A 12,049-nucleotide genomic window follows, 5' to 3' on the forward strand; every position below is an offset into this window, starting at 1 on the left:
GCCAAAGAGAAGTCAGCAAAATGGATTCTTTCCCATCTCCCGGGACTCTTTTTGAGATTTTTCACATTTTGAATTACAAAATAGATAAAACCCATTCAATAAAATTTCACATGATTTCAGATTCTGAGGAGGGTATTTAATTTGATAATTAAAATCTATCGTATCAAGTCATATCATAAAGTATTCTAATTGTGGTCGATCCTCATCACATTGCATCCTACAAAATGTTTAATACATTCTCTTCCCTATTAATAAAAGTATACCTTTAAACATAGGGTCAAAAGTCATAGACGCCAACTTATAAAGGTTGGGGGGGGGTGGTGTTTTGTGAAAATTCTATGACCGTCAACAAAAAATTGCAAAACTTCTCCCATAGGCAATGGGGAGCCATTGATGGTGCCTGAGCAGGGGCTGATGTGCTGGGGCTAAAAGAGGTCTCCTGGGGTAAATGGGTGTGAGGGTAGAATTCCCTCAATGGTAGCTGACAGGATGACTGGTCAATCAGGGGAGTGGACGGGCTGTATCTGGGGAAAATACGCACCATTGCCTCACTCTGCCCCTTCGTCCTTCATCCAGTCTCCCCTAGGCTTCTGCTTCTAGTCCTGACTACTTGGCCAGTCCCCTCCCCTCTCTGGGCCTCAGTGTCCCCCTCAGTTCTGATCAGGTGCTCCGAGCTCCAAGGGGTGGAGGGTCCAGGGAAGGGGTAGCCCCGGTGCCCGGGTCCCAGCTTGCCCACTGTGCTGGGTCTTCAGGGAGTGTATCTGCTGCCCTCGAGGGACTGCCCTGTCCGTGGCGGTAGAAAGGTTAAACCTCGGAGAGGTTAGCCGGTCTGGGTGGACCCAAGGGCCAGCTGCCCGCCAAACCCTGGCCAGATTTAACCAACAATGACCACTGTGAGGGTCTGAAGGATGCAACAGCAGCTCCTAGCTCTCCCTGCCTGCCTCAGGACGTCTAAGAGAGAGACTAGTCATCTGATTGACAGCATGGGTGTCACCAGGGAGCCCCGCCCCAGACCTGCTGGATCAGAACCTGCATTTCACAAGACCCCCCAGGGGTTTGTATGCACTTTTCTAATTACAGGGTAATCTGAGCTAATTGAAGCAGAAACTACAGATAAGCAAGAAGAAAAGGAACATCACCTCAGTCCCTCTGCTGATTGCTAACTCCATTTGGATTTGCTGTGCTTTCTTCCAAGATTTTTTTTTCTTTTATACATATGCATACAGAGAAACTGTTTTTCTTACAGAAATGTCAGCAAGCTGTAGAGATTTTGTAACCTACGTTCTTCGCACATGTAAATATATCACGGGCATCTTGCCATGTCCGTAAGTATGGGTCTGTATCCATTAGTCATTCATTAATGTAGACATCCTTTCCAACAAATTCTGAGCAACCCCTGTGTGCCAGGTGCTGTGCTAGACTCCAGTTCAGTAATTGGGGGAAAAGATAAACCGAGAATCACACCAATCCAGGGACCATTACAAATATAACGGTTCCTGGAGGACCCATGTTATTGGGGGATTTGACCTGGGCAGGGAGGGCTCCCCCAAGGAAGTGATGACTGGGCTGGGATTTGAAGAGGGAGTAGTAGTTAACCAAGTAAGGATGGGAGGGAAGAGTGATCCGGGCAGGAGGAACAGTGCGTGCAAAGGCTCGAAGCTGAAGGGGATGTGGCTATTATGGCAGAGAGAGAGCGGGAGGAAAATGGTGCGAGAGGAACAGCAGATGCCGGCGGAGGCCAGTTGCCTGGCTTGGATGCAGCACAAGTCACTAAACCTGTCCCTGGGGATGGGCGTTCGGCTTGCTTCTAATGTTTTACTGTTACAAGTGTTTCCAGTGTTTTACTGCTCGTTGAAATGAGCACCCTCACGCACGCAGCTCCGTGCACTTGTCTGATGATTTCCCTAGGATAACTTCCTAAACGTGGGCATGTGCTTTCCTCTGGGTGGGTCTTGAGAGTAGTTGGGCCAAAATCCCAACCTAGATGTAATTTCTGGAAGGCCCTCCATCAACCAGCCACTCCAATTCTATGGCTGTTCCTGCTCCAGTCCTATCAGTGGAGTCAACTCCAGGTGGCCTGGGACAGCCCGAGATGGGAACCAAAGTCCTGCTGAGGACAAGAAGGAGAAAAGCAGCTGAGGTTCCCTGCTGATGGGAGGGATGGTCCTCACAATCCTGAACTTCTGTTACCCTCTCATCCCAGACTGCACTGGGCGTGGGGGCTCTGGGAGGTCTCCAATCTACTCCTGCCCTTCCAGAGCTCATGGTCCAGTGGGAGAGCCCAGCCGTAGGCCAGGGCCAGAGTGGGAGGAGTCCTGAGGAAGCTCAGAGGAGGCTCCAGCCTAGCGTGGGGAGGAGATGGTCAGGGAGGGCTGTCTGGAAGAGGAGACACTTGTTCAGGCATCTTGAAGAAATAATAAGAGGTTTTCTGGTGGACAAGAGAAAGAGCGAAGAGTTCCCAAGAAAAGGGAATAGCCTTGCTAAGTCGACCAGGGATTACATATGTGCTGGGGAGGCAGTGGTGGTAGCGGGGAGGGCCATGGCTAAGGTCAGGGGAGTGTTGAGGTTGTGTGACTAGGGCAGGGCTTCTGTGGGTCTCCTGTAAACACTTAAGTGAAGCGAGGGGCTGGACCAGGCCACCGTTTTCCATGTGCAGGCTCTGGAACCAGTAGGCCTGAGTTTAAATCCTCGACTCCACTTCTCATGAGCTGTGTGACAGTGAGCAAGTTGCTGAACCTCTCTGTGTCTCTGTTTCCTCAGCTGGGAAATGGAAGCAGTAGCAGTGCCTTCCTCATTTGGGCTGATTTGAGATTAAATGAGTTAATTAATAGAAAGTAGTGGGTGGAGTTCCTGGCACATACAGGGCCAGCTGGAGACCGAGGACAGGTCATTCACCTCCCCACTGGGCTTCCGCAGCTACAGTGTGGGCAAAATGAAGGCTCTCTCCCTGGGGTGCTTGTCCATATTCAACAACACCCAACACGTATGTGCCTGGGTGCCTGGCCCCCTGCTAGGCAGACCCGCTTCTCTCATGGGCTGACGTGTGGTGGAGGGAGACAGAAAAACCATCAGTTCGTAAGATCATCTCAGCAATCATGGCCAGCGCCAGAAGAAGGCAGATTGTAGAAGAGAGGATGATAGCAACGATGGTGTGACGCTCCCTCCGGCTGGTGGTGTCAGGGAGGACTTCTGCAACAGTGAGATTTGAGTTGAGATCTTAGTATCAAGGAACCAGCAAAGATGGGGCAGAAAGAGTGTTCCAGACTGAAGGAACGGCACATGCAAAGGCCCTGAGGTGGGAAGGCTAGAGGTGTGATTGTGGAAGAGCAAGGGGACCGTGTGGCTGGCTGCCAGATTTAGCAAATAAAAATATGGAACACCCAGTGAAATTTCTGAAATGAGAATTTCAGATGAACGGCAAATGATTTTTTAGTATAAGTATGCCCCAAATGTGGCATAGGACATACTTATAACTAAAAAAATCATTTGTCGTTCATCTGAAATTCCAACTTCTCTGGGCACCCTGTATTTCATTTGGCAAGCCTAGGCTGGAGGGGGGGGGGCAGGAGAGAGAATTGGAGGAGATGAGTCAGCAACAGAGGCTTGGCAGGCCTGGGGAGATGGCTGCGTTTTATTCTCAGGGTCATGGTTAACAGGGGCCGTGGCCTCCAGCCTCCAGCTCGGTGCGGGGGCTAACTGGTGGGCGTTCTCCACTTAATGGAGGAAGCATCTGTCGGGGACCCCAGAACAAGTGATTCAAGTCACCCACGTTGTGAAGAGCCCTCCAGAAGATGATTCATCCCAAGGAACAGACAAGAGTGCTAGGGCCTCACATGCTCCTCGGAGGCGAAAACATCCCTTATAGAAATGACAGGGGGGGCGGCGGTCGGAGGTAGTACGGGAGGGATGTTAAAATTAGAACAATCCTGTTCTCTTCATTAGAAATGCGGTCGGTGCCGCATGAATCTGTAATGGACTTCCTTGCAGCCTTCTGGAAGGGGGAGGCTGGACAGGGTCAGCCGTGTCCATGTTTACGAGGGTCCGGGAGAGGGTCCCCTGGGGGATGCGGGCCTGCCTGCTTCCAGGAGAGGCTCATGGGGAGGCGGGGGTGCTAATCCCTGCCCTGCCACCAGCGAGGTGATTCTCTGTGACCTCAGACATGCCCTGCCCTCTCGGAGCCTCAGTTTCCCCATGTGTACAGGAGGGGGGCCCTGTGCTGGGGAGATGGGGGGAGGAATCAAGTTCAGGATAAGATACTCAGAGATGAGGGCCAGACGGGGGCAGTGACTGAGGCGCCCTCCAGCGGAATCCGGGACTGTCGTGTGGGCTCTGCTGAAGTCACGGACCCCATGCTCGCTGAATGAATGATCAGATGAACGAATGCAAGTGGGCCCTTTGGCAAACCCCTTCTTTTCTGTGGGCGGGGCTATTTTAAGATCTCTGCTAGGTCCTGTTTGGCATCTCCACACCATGTCACGTCAAACATATTAAAAGACACCCACACGCCTCATTGAATAGAATTTATATATAACTACACAGCGCTGAGTTGAGATGCAATTGACTAGTTGACTAATGTTATGTTCTCTGGACATTTAATTAAACATTTATTCATTTTGACTTGTTCATCAGTGTGTTTTCTTTCCTCCCTTCCCCACTCCCCTTCTCAAACATATTCGTGGCCCCTGAGAGGCTCCTGGCTGCAGACTCTAGGGGAGAAGGCCTTGTCTCAGGGCCTCAGGCTCCCCATCTGTAAAAGGGGACAGTCGCATGTTCCTCCCATGGGGAGGGGGGTTGTTAAAGCGACACCCCTCAGAATTACTGCAGCGAGGGCAACTCTGAGTCCCTCACAGGGAGAGACCATGCCGGATGATTTACACGTTTCCTCGATTGTATGGCCCCCAGCATCCCTCAGCAGTACAGTTCTCATCCCTATTTTACATTAGAAAAGCAGAGACTTGGGGTGGGGCTGGGACAAGCCCAGCGGGGCCCTAACACCTCTGGAGACCAAGCCCCCAAGGTTGTTTAAGATGTGGACAGAAGCACACCAAACAACAAAGGATGACAGGGAGGGAAGGGTCTCTCTTCTCCAGTCCTTCTCATCATAGGACGGAGAAGGGCTCAGCTGTGTGCTAATGGGTCTTTAACACTTCTCTGGCATTTGCGAATCTAGAAAGAACAGGCCTCAACTCACAGTGTAGAATGACAACAGTTTCCATCCAGACGGTAACATTTCTTTTTCATTCTCTTTTATTTTATGGATTACCTTCTAATTATGGAAAGTGATACAGTTTTATTTCAGACTAAATATTTTGGTAAGAAAGCTTTTAAAGCAAAGATATTTTGTTAAAAAGAAGTAATTCAAAGAAAAAAATCAAGGAGGCATAGAGGTGTCTCCAGTGATGGCCAAATTCACAAAGGCAGTATTTGAATGACCAGATTTGGGGTTACGTGGGGGGTGGGCTGCCACTAACATGCTGTGTGTCCTCAGACAAGTCACTCTCCCTCTCTGGGCCTCTTCATTTGTCATAAGGGATTATTGGCCCCGACAAGCTACAGCACTAACAGGCTAATTCTGAAAGCTCCTTTCTCTGAAGGGAGGATGGAAGTCTTCCATGCAGGCCCAGCAGACAGGGGGCCAAGGGCACTTGGAACAGGCCTGAGTCCTGACACTCTGCTCTGTGCAATTACGCCCCGGGAGCTGGGGGTGCCAGACCTCGGGAGGGGCTTCAGTCCCACCTTGTTGTGTGCAGCTGCTCGCAGCTAGAGCCATGGACCTGCTTGTGGAAGGTGGGACAGCGGAGGAGTGAGCACCCTCCCTGACTTACAGAAAAACAGCGTTCGCCAGGTGACGGCAACCACCAGCCAGCCCCATCCAGACGGACCGCAAAGGGCTCGTCAGCCACCTGGGCAACAGGCCAAACGGCTGGCTCTGAGGATTGGAGGTGAGGTGGGAGGGGGGCGGGCAGGGGCTCCACCCTGGAGGGAGCTCTGGCCTCGCCTCTCCTCTTGTAAATACAGGCAGCTGGGCACCGTGAGGGTCGCGAGAGTCCCTGCCTTTTCCTGGGGGAGTTGGAGACATGAATATTTATTGCAGCTGTTGATGTTTGGGCTCATTTGGCCACCGTAGTTTGTGTTTTTCATTAATCATAATTTCATTGTTTCATTTTTAAATTGGTCAAACTGTCTTTGTTCCCCTTTTACGCTGGTATTGCTTTAAAATGATGCCTTCTATCTCTACTTTTCTAATGGCTACTTGGATACTGTTAACGCACATACTTAGTTTCCTGCTAATGCTTATTGTTTAACGGTGTCTCTATTCCAACGTGGTCTTGGGGATGCTGACAACCTCTGAGGCAGGGATCCGAGAGCGGAGAAGGGGCGGGGGACAGTGTTATGGCATCTACCATGTACGTGCCAGGGGCCTTCCCGTGTATTTGCACATGTGACCCCGTTTTACCCTCCGAGCAGCCTGGAAAGGGGGCTTAGACTCCCCATTTATAGACAAGGAATGGGAAGCTGTAAAAAAGAGTTGAGAGAAGAGAGTTGTCCTGGGCTTATCAGCAAGTTGGTGGCCAAGCGGGACTTCTGAGCCCTGGCTCTACCACTTTTCGTCTGTCTGTCTGTTTGTCTGTCCTGTCCATTACTTGTCTGTACTTAATAAAGGGTCAGGCAAGCTGGAGAGTGAAGACAAGGAATGCCAGGGGTAGGGGTAAGGGTGTGCAGGGGGAGGAGGGAACTGGCCCCTGATTCCTGCTGGTGAGGGTTCAGGATGTCAGGGAGCCCAGCAGAGCTCTGAGAAGGACCCCTGTGCTGATTCAGGTCTGAACTAGGAGCTCAGGGACTGTCCCCGCCTCGTAGGCTTCTCGGTCACTTATTCCCTCATTCATTCATTCATTCATTCATTCATCCATCAGCTGTTTCCTGAGCCCTTCTTGATGACAGAATGTGGGAGTGGAGGTACAGGGATTAATCAGACAGGGTTCTAGCCTGCAGAATGTGGTAGAAAGGAGAGGAAGATGTGAACAGAGAATGGAATACCCTGAGGTTATTCGTTTTCTGTCAGTTAATTATTATGGCTATATTTTGGAAAGACAATACATGTGCATGGGAAACAATATCGGAACTTTACAAAAGGCTAGAGGGCCAGTCTTCTCCCCATCCCTGGGCTACTGTCATTTTGTAAAAAGGTAAAATATACATGAGGAGGTATAAAAATTTCAGAGGCACCCACTTCCGGCACTATCTGGAGCGCATCCTTCTGGAACTAGTCTATACATATTCAAGCACCCAATCTGCATATTCCTTCATATCTTTACACCGTTACAAACGCCCATGGCTCCCGTTTCTGTGCCCGCCTTCTGTCACCTCCTCTATCCTGAGGTCACTCTCATCAATCCCTAGGGAGCCACCCAATGTCACCTAAGGCAGCAGAGAGTCCACAGAACAGACTCCATGATTCCTCAGCATGTGGGTGAGTTGATTGCGGGATAAATTCCTAATACTGGAGTTGTTGGGTCAAAGGGTGCATGCATTTGAAATCTGGAGGACAGCTCCATTCTCCTATTGTCCTTCAAAGACCTTGTGCGAATTGTCACCCCAGCAGTGACTAAGAACGAGTGTTTTTCCCCCACAGCCCCTCAAAGTGGTGAAGACCATCTTTTAAAATTAGCAAGAAGAGGACAGCTCGGTGGCTCAGTCAGTTAAGTGTCTGCCTTTGGCCCAGGTCATGATCCCGGGGTCCTGGGATGGAGCCACACCCCCACCCCGCCCTGACAAGCCCCCTGTTGAGCCCACCTAGGGCTCCACACTCAGCGAGGAGTCTGCTTCTCCCTCTCCCTCTGCCCCTCCCCCTGCTCACGCACACATGTGAGTGCTCTCTTTCAAATAAATAAATAAAACCTTTTTTAAAAAATTAAAAATAAAAATAGCAAGAAGAAGAGCCAAAAGAGCCCTCAGGTAGGCTATTCAGAGAGGGCTTCTGGAGGGAGGTGCCTGTTGGATTGTGTCTTGTAGGATGGGTGGGAGTTTTCCAGTGTGGGGAGTATGAGAAAGGAGTACCTGGAAGAAGGAACAGCATGTACAAACATGCAAAGACATTAGAGCACGTGACATGTCCAAGGCAAGGAAGGCAGCATGGTGGAGTGCAGAGGAGGGCATGTGGGTACCCGGTAACAGGGGGCACTGGCAGCTATACCTTGACCGCTTTTCTCGGCACCCTCTATGATAGGGTATGAAAGAAGGCTTCATTTCAGGGTGAGGCTTTGCGAAATAACCAATAAACCACTGGCAGTTGTGCAGAGTTGGGGGAAACAACTCATAGAGAGCCTTGGAGTTCATGGTCAAGACCCCCTGCCTCTACCTCGCTGAGTGGCCTTGGGCAAGTCATTCTTGTCTTGGGCATCAACCTCATTGTCCGTATGGAGCACCCAGCAATTCACACGTGGCCTGTTGGTGGGGCCCCCACGCAGGGTTTGGGGAAGATGGCTGGTGCCAGTGCTTAACAGGCAGTGGCTGTCCTGGCATGCAGGGACTTCGGGTCTCCCCCGGCTCGACTCATCTCACCTCCCACCTCTCTGGCCTTCTGCACTCTGCCCATGGCCTTCCACAGCGAGGCTCTCCTTACCAAGCAGACACCGCACGTTTCAGCAGGGCCGCTCGCTCTTCACGCTTGCCAGGAACGGGAAAATGGGGTGAGAGCCCATGGCCCGCTGACCCCCCAGATAGGCAGGTAGCAGTGGCCATAGAAGCATCTCACATCACCATCACCACCAGCAGGGGAGGGCCTGTGACGGTGCATGGGGGCGCAGCGGAGGGAAAGCCGCAACCGAGGACTGGTCCTGCCCAGGAGGACCTGGCTCTAAGATGCCGCCAAGGGGCCCTGGAGGCTGGGGTGTCCTGAGAGGGAGTCCCTTCCCTCATCCCCCCATTTTCCTGGCTGCAAGCCAGGCGAGGGCTTAGGGGACAGCCCCAAGAAGTGAGGGATGCGAGCCATCACTTCCTGAGCCCCTGTTGTGTGGCTGCTGCCATGTAAGCCATGCTTGCACAAACGCCCGCTGCTCACCTCCCTTCTCGTCTCCACACCCTCTGCCATGTGGCTTGGCGGCCCCTCCCCTCCAGAGGGCTGGGAAGGATTACCCTTCCTTTGAACCTGGCTGGCCTCAGGACTTGCTTTGGCCAAGAGAATGTGGCCAAGTGACGGGCCGGCGATGCCACCATCCACCTGGGACACCTGCAGCCGGGAGGGGCCTGCCTGAAAGGAGCTTGGATCCTTTGTATGAAAGCTCCTGCCCTTAAAATGTTGGCAACCGATTCGCATTATCTTCCCACACCGGCCATCTTGGGTTGGAATAGGCAGCCAGCTGCCCCATTTGCAGCCTGTCCTGGGGTCCAGTTCAGTCATGGGGACTGAGAACTATAACTTAGCTGTGTCCCTCACAGAGGTTCACACAGCTGTTTCTTCAAGAGGAACCCTGATCTGCGGCTTCTGCGGGCCAGGCCCTGGGCTGGAGGTCACAGAGGCGCACTGAGGCGAGCCAGGCCAGGCTTCCCCCCAGTTACATGGAGGGCCTCAACCGAGAAGGGGCCCTGGGAGGGCTTCATGCTGAGCCTGGGGAAGCCGGGTCACCCCTCCCCTTTCACTCCCCATTCCGCCGCCCTGCCCCAGATGGGGACTCTGGAAGAAGCATGGCCAGTCTTCTTCTTTTTTTTTTTTTTTTTAAAGATTTTATTTATTTATGTGACAGAGAGAGAGCCAGCGAGAGAGGGAACACAGCAGGGGGAGTGGGAGAGGAAGAAGCAGGCTCCCAGCGGAGGAGCCCGATGTGGGACTCGATCCCGGAACGCCGGGATCACGCCCTGAGCCGAAGGCAGACGCTTAACCGCTGAGCCACCCAGGCGCCCCAGCATGGCCAGTCTTCTTAATCGAAGCCGCTCTAGTGGATATCATAGGGTTTTTCCTCTTATAGCTTCATTGCGATACAATTCACATACCACACAGTTCACCCTTTAAAAGTGGACAATTCAGGGACGTTCAGCACAGTCACGGAGTTTTACAAACATCACCACATCCATTTCGGGACATTTTCTTTACCCCATAAAGAACCCTTCACGCCCCCACTACCCCAGCCCAGCCCTAAGCAACCACCAATCTACCTCCTGTTTCTGTAGATTTGTCTCTTCCGGAAACCGTGTATAAATGGACTCCTACAACCGGCAGTCTTCTGTGAGGATTTCTTCCACTTAGCACGACGTTTGGAAGACGCCTCCGTATTAGAGCACGTGCCAGTGTTTTATTCCATTTTATTACCAGATACTATTCATTATACGGATATACCACGTGTTATTTACCCATTGACCCACCGATGGGCACTTGGGCTGTTTCCTCTTCTTATGTGTTACGAACAATGCTGCTGTGAACATTTGCGAAGAGTGTTCAGTTCTCTCGGCTATACTCCCAGGCGTGGAATTTCCGGGTCGTCTGGCTTCCCCGTTGCAGGAACTGCCGGACTATTTCCCGAAGCGGCTGAACCGTACGCATTCCCCCAGCAGCGGGTGAGGGTTCAGTTTCTCTACGTCCCTGCCGACACTTACTGTTTTTACTATTATTAATTTGAATCAACCGAGTGGGTGTCAAGTGGGTTTGATTTGCATTTTCCTGACGGCTACTGAGGTGCAGCGTCTTTTCCTGTGCTTATATCTTCCTGGGGAAAAACGTCTGTTGGATCCTTTGCCCATTTTGTATCAGGGTTATTTGCCTTTTTATCGGTTGAGTTGTAACAGTTTCTTAAATACTCCAGATACAAGTTTCTTATCAACTGTACGATTAGCAAAAACTCTTTTCCCCTGTTCTGTAAGTTGTCGCTGCAATTTCTCCATCGGCAGCCTTTGAGGCACGAACGTTTTGAATTTTGGTGCTGTCCAGTCGGCTTACTTTTCCTCTTGTTGCTTCTGGTTTGGGCGTCATTTATAAGTCACTGTGGTTTCAAGGGGCGTTTCTCTAACGACGGCCGATGGTGCACCTTTTTTACGTGCCTGTTTGCCACTTGGTTGTCTTCTTTGGTAAACTGTCTACTCAATCTTTTTGCCCATTTTAAACTGGACTATTTGTCTTGTTATGATTAAATTTTAAGAGCTCTTTATGTATTTTACAAAAGTCCTTCACTGAATACACACGTTGCAAATTTCTTCTCCCACACTGTAGCTGGCCTTTTCTTTTTCTCAACAGTGTCTATGGAAAAGCAAGGTTTTTATTGTGAGTCCAATTTATTGATCTTTTTCTTTTAAAGTTCGTACTTTCAGTATCATACTTAAATCTTGGCCAAACTGAAGGCCATTAAGATTTTGTCCTTTTTTCTTCCCCCTAGAAGTTTTATGTATTTAGCTCTTATACTTAGGTCTACTTTCTGTTCCAAGTTAATTTTCATAGATGCGGTGAGGCATGGGTCAAGAGCCATTCTTTTGTGAGTGAATCTTCTATTATTCTGGCAACATTTGTTAAAAGACTACCCTTTCCATCATCAAATTGCCTTGGTAACTCTGTTGAAAAACAACTGTCCATGTATGTGTGGACATCTATTTCTTTCTTTTTTTTTTTTAATAATTTTTATTTTGTTATATTAGTCACCACACAGTACATCCCCAGTTTTTGATGCAATGTTCCATGATTCATTATTTGTGTATGACACCCAGTGCACCATGCAGTACGTGCCCTTGGATATCTATTTCTGGCCTCTCTTCTAGTCTATTGGTCTTTATATCTATCTTCACACCAGCACCAGTCATTTTGATCACTCTTGCTTTATAATAAGCCTTGAAATCAGGTAGCATAGAGTCCCCCAACTTTGTTCCTCTTTTTGGCAGTTCGAGGGGGACAGTTTGGGTTGGGCGGGACTACTTTGTACAGTGCATCCTAGGCCTGTGTCCATTAATACCAGAGTGTCCCCTGTCATTGTGATAATCAAAAATGCCCCTCCCGATAGTTCCACACATCCTGATTGGGGTCAGTACCCCCCCAATTCCCAAAGAGAATCTCTCACTCAAGGGAACAATA

The sequence above is a fragment of the Ursus arctos genome, unplaced genomic scaffold (genome assembly GCF_023065955.2).
Source record: "Ursus arctos isolate Adak ecotype North America unplaced genomic scaffold, UrsArc2.0 scaffold_14, whole genome shotgun sequence".
Classification (NCBI taxonomy): Eukaryota; Metazoa; Chordata; class Mammalia; order Carnivora; family Ursidae; genus Ursus; species Ursus arctos.